Raw genomic sequence first — 11,356 nt, forward strand, 5'->3', positions numbered from 1 at the left:
CTGATGTCAAAACAATTGACAATCAGACTGATTATTTACTGTAGATGGGACTTGGAAAACTGGTGTAAGGGTCTGTGTCTGACCTGCTGAGATAACTACACAGGTGAATGGGGCAGATGCAGTCTGAAGACAGACAGTTGTAGAGGAACAGAGGGAGAGCAGGAAATGTAGTCAGTCTTTTAATAGTGGGGGAAAGGGTAGGCTCTATTTAAAAAAAAAAAAATTTTTTTCCTGACAGGAAAGAGCCGGAAAATGAAACTAGGTGGAAATGCAGTTTTTTGATCCATGACCTACTATGTGATGCCATGTGCTTCCAGAGCCTGGGAATTGGCTCTGGGAATCCTTACCAATGGTCATCATGGGGATGGTCATCCACGGTCTTGACAATGGCGATCTGGAACTATTTTGGGCAGCTTGCGTGAATCCAGAAGAATCTTTCCCTAATTCTGATGGCAGTGTAGTCAGTTAGGAGTTCGTCATAAGGTCCTTCTCAGTGAGGTGGCCCTCGGTGCTCTCTGAAGACCTGATGACTGTCCCATATTCTCTAGAAAGGGTGGAAAGTCTAGTCAGTGGCAGAGGCCATGTTCTTATTGTCTGTGGATGATATGACCCAAGTGTACCAGTTACTTCTTGGACATGGCTATGCATGGCATCAACTTGGTCATATAAGTTATCATGAAGTTCACTCAATCAGTAAAGAAAGGGTTAAGGATTCTTTTCGAAAATACTGTTGCAAAGGGGGTCAGTCCTTGCCTGCTATTTGGAGCATTCCAAATCTCATTAAGGGCCAAGGACAATGATTCTGGATGTTCCAGGCCAGTTTCCAGGCGGATTTTTCCTGAAGGAATTTTGTGTCTAGTTTTTCATGTTCCATATCTGTTCCCCTAATCCACATATCCTCATCATCCTCTTCTGTGATGATTAAGGATGATGTGTGGTATGAAATTCTAATTATCACCCCCAGTCTTTGCAAGTATGTAGTTTGTCTATGTGCTGAAGTGAGTTCCTTGGTCTGGCTAAATCCATAATGGAATGGCAAATCCAGGAACCATCTCAGGCATTACATTCTTTACCACAGTCGTGGCATTGGCATGTCCAGTCAGACAGAATCAGTCCATCCACCAAACATACAGCCATTAACCAAAGAGGAAGCCAATTTGTCAAATCCATCTGGAGAGCCCCAGTGGGCAGGGAGGGGCTACAGGGACTCCCTGGGGCCTGCTGATATTATACAAATCTTGGAGAGATTTACAAGTAGTGCCCTGGGAAATAATTTAGTCAGGGGTTTAGTGGATGCCTGGGAAGAACCCACTGTCTCTCAGTTTCTTACTTATCCCATCTAATGGGGTTGGTGCAAGACCAAAGGAGAGAAGAAAGGGGCCTCAGGAGGCCCACTCAACCCCGATGTACACCCCATCTGATCATTATCTGTCCACCTGTCTTTTCCCATTGTGAGGAACTTACATGATAAACAATAGTCCAAGTCAGGGAAAAAGGCAGGCTTCTAAAGTGAAGGAAAGGACAGGGGCCTCTGATCTTGGCTGTGTATTTGACAGCCTTGTGAGCTTGTCAGTCGCTGGAGAGATAGTGACAGTCTCCTCACGGTTTGGGCTGGAGAGTGACTGTTAGCAATTTTAGCAGAAAGATCAGTTGCGTATAATAGGGCAGCAATTATAGGCAGGCTGGAAAAATGTCCTCTGTCCTCTGGTACTCATGAGGTTAGGACCTGTGGGATTTCCAGAGGGTGCCAACAGCCATGAAGACTCCAGGGCACGTCTGGAAGGCCTGTGAATAGTGGCAGTCGTTCCCTTTGCAGATGTGCAAGCTTGGGAAAACCTGGGAGTGCAGTGGCTTAGACTGATTTTACAGCAGGCAGAGAGGATGCCTGGAGTCTAGTAGGGACACTGGCCTGAGTGGTTCCTATGTTTCCCCACATACAGAAGCTGTCACAAAATAGAAGTCAGGGCGGGGCACCTGTGTGGCTCAGTTGATTAAGCTACGGATCTCAGCTCAGGTCATGATCTCGCAGGTTGTGAGTTCAAGCCCCATATAGGGCTCTGGACTGACAGCTCAGAGCCTGGAGCCTACTTCAGATTCTATGTCTCCCCCTCTCTCTCTACCCCTCCCGTGCTCACGCTCTGTGTCTCTCTGTCTCTCAATAAGAAATGTTAAAGAAAAAAAATTTTTTTTAAACAGAACTCAGGGTTGACCACCAGATGTCCCAGAAACCATTCCTGTAGCTGATGGCAATTGTGTGGAATGAAGTAGGGTCTCCCCTTTTAAATGTTTTTAATGTTTATTTATTTTTGAAAGAAAGATTGTGAGTTGGGAGGAGCAGAGAGAGAGGGGGACACAGAATCTGAAGCAGGCTCCAGCCTCTGAGCTGACAGCACAGAGTCCGATGCAGGGCTCAAACTCACAAAACACGAAATCATGACCTGAGCTGATGTAGGATTCCCACCAACTGAGCCACCCAGTTGCCCTGGTTCTCCCTTTTTAGGGAGGGGATTGGTATAGCCCGATTTTAACTGTTAACATGACACAAAATGATGGAGGGGTTGGTCAGTGGTCTGCTGGTAGGTAGGTGGTGGGCCTGGAAATTACAAACTTGTCAGAGAGGAATACAGAGGTGAGTGGGGATCCTAATGTATCCAGACAGCAGTTGTGGGGGTGCAAGCATGCAGTGGGGCCTGATGGCCTAAGGTCTAATTTTCATGGGAAGAAAGTTATAGGACATATCTGAGAGGCACAGGTTGTCGCAGGATACCTGCAGCCACTCCATTTCCATGGAATGAGAGGTGAAACATGTTATTGATATTCAGACAGCTGAGAGTTTGGGATGTGCACAGAGCTAATATTAACACTTTACAGTAGGTTAATGACTCTGAAAGCCACGAAAAGAAATCTGTGGCAGCATCAGGTAGGGGTGAGGGGCTCACAGAGACAGAGCAAAGGCAGTGAAGTTAGGGGTCCTTGGGAAGCAGTAGGCAGGTTTCCTTAAAAGGTTATGCAACTGCATTTTTGTACCAGTGAGAGGGATGTGAAAAACTGACAAGACACTTTGTGGGGAGTTTTGAAGCACTGTGACATAGTCCTCGTTGGCAGTAGCTGTTTGCAACTGTGGACATTAAGAAGACAGGAGGGTGTATGCCCTGTCTTCCTGGTGCTTTAGGAGGGTGGCGAGTCTGCAAGGGCTCCCTGATTCCTTTGGTAATAGAGTGACAAGTCACGGACATACTAAACAAGAGTTCAGCCTTGGGTGAAGGCACAGAATGTAAGTTGGCTTCAAGAACGTGGAGTAATATTGAGCCCAACTTAGTTGCCTCCCCCAAGCATACATGAAAAGAGAACTTGTGAATCAGAGTGCAATGGTATTGACAAGAAAGTTGAGCAGATGTTCATTCCAGTAATGCATCTTCATCACCAGGAATTGAGACATGAGCAGCAGCCCGGTTAGGCACAAAAGATGGGGAGGGAGGGTAATAGATGACAAAAGACTTTATGGTTCCTACATTGTACAAATCAGTAGCTTTGCCTTCTGAATCAAATTCTGTTCTTTCTTTACTCACAAGATCGGGGTGTTACATGGTGAGGAGGTAAAGCAAGAACATCCTGCGGTAACAGAGTCTATCACAGGGTCAGGTCCTCCCTCTGCAGCAAGACAGGGCATCTGGCTACTGATGGGTGGGGGCAGCTCCTTTCTCAGGCACCCTGAGCACAGGCTCTGCACTGGGGGCAATCCATCCTCTTGTGCATGTGAGGCCCAGACACTAGTGGGCACATCTTTAAGACTCATCCTCTGAGGAGCACTTTGAATGGAGGTGGGTCTCCATTAGGGAAAGGGAAAAGCTTGAGGAGTGGTCTGATGGCCGGGATATGAGAATACCTTATTGTCCCTCCTGCATTCTGGATATTAACTCCTTTTCAACATTTTTATTGTAATGTCTACCCTCCCATAGACTGCCTTCTATCTCTGCAAATATTTGCTTGCCCCTTTTCTAGTATGGTATAGCCCCCCTTGCCTGCTTTGTTCTCTGTGACTTTGCATTTATCTCAAATCAATCACTCTCAAGTGAATGTCATGACGTTTATCTTTCATGTTTTCTTTTAAGGCATTTAGGTTCAAGTGTTCTTCTTAATCCTTCATCCATTTTGAGATTTTTTTTGTGTCGACGTATATGTATGAAGCAAGGTTATGGCCAAATGTTACTATTTTGCATGTATATATCAATACTATTTTTTAAGTTTTACTTTGTTTTTGAGGGAGAGAGACAGATCACGAGTAGGGAGGCACAGAGATAGAGGCAGAAACAGAATCCAGGCCCTGAGCTCTCAGCAGGAGCCTGATGTGAGGCTTGAACCCACAAAACGTGAGATCATGACCTGAGGGGAAGTGGGATGCTTAACTTACCGAGCCACACAGGTGCCCCTAGTCAACACCATGTTTAAGAGACACTATCCTACCCCCACTGTGCATTGCTGGAAATCTCGTGGAGGATTTGCTGACTGCATCTACAAACTTCTACTTCCGGGCTCTGTAAGGAGCTCCACTGGTCTAAATGTCTCATTTGATGCCAGCAGCACACTGTTGTGGTTAATGCATCTCTGCAATATCTTTAGAAAGAGAGAAGTGTGATGTCTCCAGGTTCTCTCGACGTCATGATTGTTTTGTTGCTTCCATGTGTTGTGTGCTTTCATATGAATTGTATATTTCTCAGGTTCCTTCAAAAACTCATTGGCATTTTTATTGACATAACAAGATAAACATAAAAATAACATAAAAAGATAAAGCAGAGAGAAAATAGAGATTATCACAAATACAGAAACAAATCAATTACATAAAAACTTGTATTTGGAAAAGTAAGTAAAATTTGAAACAAATAGGTAGCCTGGGGAAATAGGGAAGACTCAAACAAATGCAATCAGAATTGAAAGAGGAGACATAACTGAACTAAAGACATGAAAAGGATCATTAAAGAAAAACTGAGGTATTTATAGACCAACAAGTAGATCACCAAGAACAAATTACACATTTTATGCCATAATGTAGTCCACCAAGACTGTTTCATGGAAAAATACAAACTGAACAAAAGAAAAATTAATAAGATTTCTCTATCTAAAACCCCACCCTCCAAAAAATCTGCATAGGAGTCCATGGCTTTATTAAAACTTCTACCAAGTATTTAAAGAGGAATTAATGCCAATATTTCTCAAACTATTACAAAACACTGATAAAAAAAAACAGCACTCCCAAATAAAATTTGTGAGGACAGCATTGCTCTCACACCAAACCAAAGAAGGACACCACAAGAAGGGAAACTACAGGTCACTATCTCAAATGAACATACATGCAAAATTCCTTCACAAAATCTGAGCATACTGAATTCAACAGAACATTGAGAGCATCATACAACATAATCCAGGGTGATTCACTCCAGGGATGCAAGGATCCTTCAACATACACAGATGCATAAATGTGATGTCCTCCATTAACAGAGGGAATAATTGAATCAAAGCCATCATTAATTGATTCAAAAAAACATTAGACAAAATTCAACACATGTTCACCATTTAAAAAGAACCCAATTAAAAAGGAACTGAAGGAAATTACCTCCACATGCTCATGGCCACTATGAAAAGCCCACACCTGACAGCATATTGAACGGTAAAATGCTGAAGGCTTTCTTGTCAAATCAGGAGCCAGGCAATGATGGTCACCCCTAACATAAGTATTCCTCATGGTAACATGAAGAATACATATTCCACCTCAAACTATGTCATCTTGTCACACTGCTTATTTGGATGAAAGTCACTTGAGAAATAGTCCAAGTACACTCAGACTCGCCATCGTCCCTTGACCAAAGGATATAAATCTCCCTCCCGTGTACCAAGAGGGAAGAACCACCGTTAGCACCAGAATAAGGAACACAGGGACAAGAAGGCTGTGCAAACAAACCTACTTACTTGGTGACTAACATAATACCCCAAACTTAACTCTTGCCAAATCCAATGTTTTGTTTCTGAAAGACACAAGTGCCACCTGCTTTGTCCTTTCTCTGGGTGTCATATCATTAGGAAGGCCAGGCACTTGCAAAATGAAATTTATTCTCTCCTGTAGATATGTCTTATGTCAATTGAATCCTTACACTGGCTAAATCCCAGAAGAAAAGAAGGGAAAAGCTTTCTTCTCCTACAACTGGAAGACGTAACCAGAAAAAAATAGGGAATAAAAAAAATAAAAGACATTTAAATCAGTAAGGAGGAAGGAAAATTAGTAGTTTGCAGGTGACATTGATCTCAAACATAACAAAACCCTAGAGATACCACAAAAAATATTAGAAGAAGTTTTTTCATGAGGAAAAGAGCAGAATGCCAAATGAACAAAGAAAATAAATAAAAATAAACCACCTGTGATTCTACACACCAGCATGAAAATACATGCAAAATAAATAACAAAATTATACAAGTGAAAATGGCACAGAATAAAGTATTTTGGGTTAAACTTCAAACAGTATGCAAAATACTTGTAGAGTGAAAATGATCTATGTGGATGAAAGACCTGTAAAAATGCACACAGGACTGCAAATATACCTGTACTCACTGAATACAATTATTCAAATTGTCACAACACCATCTACACAAACTAAACTACAAGTGCGTCCCTAACCCTGTCGTTCATTTTTAAACAATCAAATCTAACACTGGAGCTTGATATATATGTCAGAGCACATGCAAATGGGGTCATTTCTGTGTTGATAAAACCAGCCCATCCCAGACTCTGCAGCTGGGAGAAGAGCCCCCAGCCCGGGAGTCACAGGTGTTCCCATTCTCTGATCAGGACAGAACAGACACCTCACCATGGAGTTTGTGCTTGGCTGGGAGTTCCTGGTTGCTCTTTTAAAAGGTAATTCATGGGGCGCCTGGGTGGCGCAGTCGGTTAAGCGTCCGACTTCAGCCAGGTCATGATCTCGCGGTCCGGGAGTTCGAGCCCCGCGTCAGGCTCTGGGCTGATGGCTCAGAGCCTGGAGCCTGTTTCCGATTCTGTGTCTCCCTCTCTCTCTGCCCCTCCCCCGTTCATGCTCTGTCTCTCTCTGTCTCAAAATAAATAAAACGTTGAAAAAGAAAAAAAAAATTAAAAAAAAAATAAAAGGTAATTCATGGTGAACGAGAGACGCCGAGTATGTGAGTGGATATGAGTGAGACCAATAGATGTGTGACAGTTTCCTGACCAAGATGTCTAATGTCTGCAGATGTCCAGTGTGACGTGCAGCTGGTGGAGTCTGGAGGAGACCTGGTGTAGCCTGGGGGGGTCCCTGAGACTCACCTGTGTAGCCTCTTGATTCATTTTCAGCAGCTATGAAATGAGCTGGCAGGCTCTATTGCACTGCCCAGGTCATTAGCATAGGAGCCTCTGCTGACAGCAGCTAACTGAACGCTCCCTTCTTGTTCTTCCTCACCATTAAATCCAAGCTCCTAGTGTCCATGCAACTGCCCTTCTGGGATAACCAGCTCCAACCCCATCACAGCAAGACACTGTCCCAGAGGATCAGTGGGGTCCCTGTCGCATTGAGTTCATACAATTTGGTGTACTCACACCCAGCTAGAGCTCCTGAGATAAAACATAAGAGCCCTGAGCTGCCAGGTGTGAAAGTGCATTGGACAAAGGCAGGGTGAAGGCCGGGTTCTGAAGGAAGCCTGGGACCCATGTGTACAGATTATTCTCTCTTTGTGAGGGCTTCCTGAGCAGGGGTGGCTGGAAACTCCAACTGCAGGGACTAGAGAAGGAGTTGATGCTAATATTTTCTCCCACCAATTATCATGGACAGAATTCAGTGAGCAGCACAACACCCCCCAGTAGATACTGAGCCACTGACACCAAGCTATACCCACATTTCCTTCCTCAGGTACTTCCTTACTAGGGAAAGAGTACCTAGAACCCAGACCACCATTGCACCCCTCCCTCCAAAGACCACCATATACCCCCACAGGCACCAAGTCTACTGACCATATAGTGAGGCATAGCTTCACCTCTAGGGGAAATAGGAATTATCCTCTTTTATTAAGGAGACCAAACTCACCTTGTTAAAACTCACAACACTATGGACAAAGTTGAAAAACTCTCCCCTGGAGGCAAGGAGAACTCTGCAGAGGACTGACCTGAGGGACAGAGCAGCCAATACATGACAGCACAGTGCCCCCAGCACATGCAAGAAATGCTTCCAGAATGTCAGGTTGTCAACAGTATGTAAACATTTCTCAAAAGATACTACTCTAGAAGCAAAAAACATAACAGGATTTTCCTAAAACACTTAAGAAAGCGGAGACAAGGACATACAGAGTGATGGAGGAATTCATTCCAAAAGAAAAAACCATAAATGACATTGCCAGGGATATAATTAAATCACATATTAATAATAAGCCTCAAACAGAATTTAATACCTATCATGAGCAAACTGAACCTTTAAAAACTATCATAAGGATACTAGCTATGCTTGAGAAAGCCTAGAAGACATGAGAATTCCCTGACTACGGATGGAAAAGACCTAAAACCCAGTCAAGCTGAAATTTTTTAAATGCTGTAACCGAGATGTGAACCTGATTGGATATAATGAACTCAAGGCAGAAAGAAGCAGATGAATGAGTAAGTGACATGGAAGATAAAATTTTGTGAGAAATGAAGCAGGAAAGAAGAGGAAAATTAAAACATTGCATCACATACATATACTTAAGGAATCAGCAACTTCATAAAGTGTAATAAAATTCTTTTCAAAGGAGTCCCAGAAGAAGAAGAAAGGGAGAAAAAGGGGAGAGGTTTTGTCTGAGTGCATTAGAGTGGAAAATCTCCACTAAATGGTGAAGGAAACAGACATCCACATCTATGAGTCACAGAGAACTCCCATTAAAATTAGAAAAAAAAAGCAGGCCGACTCTGAGACATAACATAGTAAAACTCACAAAATACACAGATTACAAAAACCTATAAACATGAAGACAAAAGAGTTTGCTAACGAATACAGGAAGATAAAACATTATGGCAGAAGTGTCCACAGAAACCTGCAGGAAAGAAGGGAGTGGCATGATATCCTCAAATGTTCAAATGAAAATGAGGCAGTCAATGGGGGAGGAGACAATATGGTGGAACAACACGGAAGATTTTTGTGTGTCTCGTGTCCATGAAATACAGCCAGACCAACACTAAACCATCCTACACACCTAGAAAACTGATTGAGGATTAACACAACAATCTGCACAACCTGAACCACAGAATTCAACAAGTACGTGGCGTGGAGAGGGGACCTTGGGGAGCAAGAAGCTGCAGGAAGGGAGGTGCTTTTGTAGGCGGAGAGAGGAAGGAGACTGGGGAGTGGGGGAGAATAAAGGAAAAGCACCCCTCCCAAAAAGCAGCTGGAGAGAACGTGGAAAATTGGAAATAGCCACAGGGACTAAACTAAAAAGGGACAGAGGAGAACGGAGAGTGTGTAAATTCCACTAAGACTGTAAACAAGGGGAGTGCAAAGGCTGCAACTCCACTACTCGATACGTGGAGGTGCTCTGGTGGGAAGGGAGAATCCCAGGAACAGAGTGGGGTCCGGGATGTTCTCAGGCCACATGGGGAGAGGCAGCTGCACTGCTGGAAGGACATTTGGAGGAGACTGCCAAAGCCATCTGGTCCCAGCAGACCCCGGAAAACGGCCACATTCGCTGGTGCTGGAACAAGGTCATTTAGGGTGAAGCCTGATGCCAGACGTGTGTTGTGATTTTCCATAATCCATGAAACGCTGCTGCTACACTCTCTTGCGAACTTTTTCTGGGGCGGGCTGGCACCTGGCCAAAGTCTCGGGGCACCGACAAGAACAGGATCCAGCAAGCGTTCCTAGGTGCAGCCAATATTCGGCCATTGCTCATTCGGCCATTGCTTGGTGAGACCCTCCCACAGAGGGGCAGAACAGGTCAAAGCCACGGTCCTTTGGACATAAGGGACCGGAGAAAACAGCCGTGTCTGTGACAAAACTTGGGAGAGAGGTGTGGCCTGGGGCCTGGTCACGGAGAGTGAAGGAGCGGGGAGTGGACAAGGGCTGAAGACAGAGGATAGGTGCGCAATTGCTGATCCAGGAGAACAGACTGGGTCCCTGCGTGGTGCCATTTTCACCTCTCCTGCGCATGTGCATTCGCACCTACAAGCACCGCAACAATCCACCCCAGGAGCCTAAAAGCGCCATCTAGTGGACAGCAGAGCCATTACACTGAGCCCCGCCCAACTGGGCCAAGAGGGCTCTTCAGGAACACAAGTCTCACTGCCACTTACTTTGTGGACTATAAAGAGCTACATAGACTGACGTCTAAGGGATAAAGAAGTAATTTCAGTCCTACTTCAATCTGTTAGCCGATTCATCTGGTCAATTTTCTTTCTTTTTTTCTTTTTCTCTTTTACACTTTTCTTTTTCTTGAATGTAGAAACAGAAAAAATTATTTTTATTATCAATTATTATTAAAAAATATTTTCTTTAATTTTTATTACTATATTTTTTACATTTCTGTATTTTTTTTCAAATTCTATTTTACTTCCATCATTTTATTTTACTCTACCTCAGTGTATTCCCGTTATCAAATTTCCAAACAATTTCCTTTTTATTTTTTCCTTTTCTTTTTTTCTCTTTTTCGTTTCTGTAGTTTTTCTGGAATGCAAACTGAGAAAAAATTGATTTTACCTTCAATTTCTATTAAAAATATTTTTCTTTAATTTTTTTACTAAATTGATTGCTTTTATGTAAGTTTTCTCAAATTCTAATTTCCTTCCATCATTTTATTGTAGTCTACTATGGTGTATTCAATTTTTGAATTTTCAAATGATTTCCTTTTTTTACTTTTTTTATCTTTTTTCTCTTTTTTGTTTCCTCTATTTTTTATAGAATACAGAAAAATTTTAAAAATCACATTTATTTTTAATTTTTATTAAAAATATTTTCCTATATTTTTTCTATTATATTCTTTACTTTTCTTTATATTTTTTCAAACTATATTTTACTCCCACCATCTCATTTCAGTCTACTTCAGTGTATTCATGTTTTCAAATTCTCAAATTATTTCCTTTTTTTCTCCCCCTCCCATTTTTTTTCTCTAATCTGTGAAACCACTTTTAACACCCAGAAGAAAACACACCTAGGATCTAGCATATTCCATTCAATTTGCTTTTGTTTAATTTTTAATTTTAATATTTTTGTAATTTTATCTTTTTATTTCAATTTTGCGACCTCATTAATTCCTTTTCTCCCTTCAAAATGAAAAAACGAAGGAATTCTCCCCAAAAGAAAGACCACGAAGAAACGACAGCCAGGGATTTAACCAACACAGATAT

The 11,356-nt window shown here is 42.6% G+C and overlaps 1 long non-coding RNA gene across 1 annotated transcript in view; it reads right to left on the reverse strand.

The window, feature by feature from the left end:
- Positions 1-10,120, reverse strand: part of LOC147579598 (uncharacterized) — a 101,769-nt gene extending 91,649 nt beyond the window's left edge. The window contains exon 1 of the long non-coding RNA XR_015251961.1: positions 9,542-10,120. This is a non-coding gene — a long non-coding RNA (uncharacterized LOC147579598). The remainder of the gene's footprint in view (positions 1-9,541) is intronic.
- Positions 10,121-11,356: the final 1,236 nt, after the last annotated feature.

The sequence above is a fragment of the Puma concolor genome, chromosome B3, assembly GCF_028749965.1.
Source record: "Puma concolor isolate L17-30 chromosome B3, mPumCon1.1.hap2, whole genome shotgun sequence".
NCBI lineage: Eukaryota > Metazoa > Chordata > Mammalia > Carnivora > Felidae > Puma > Puma concolor.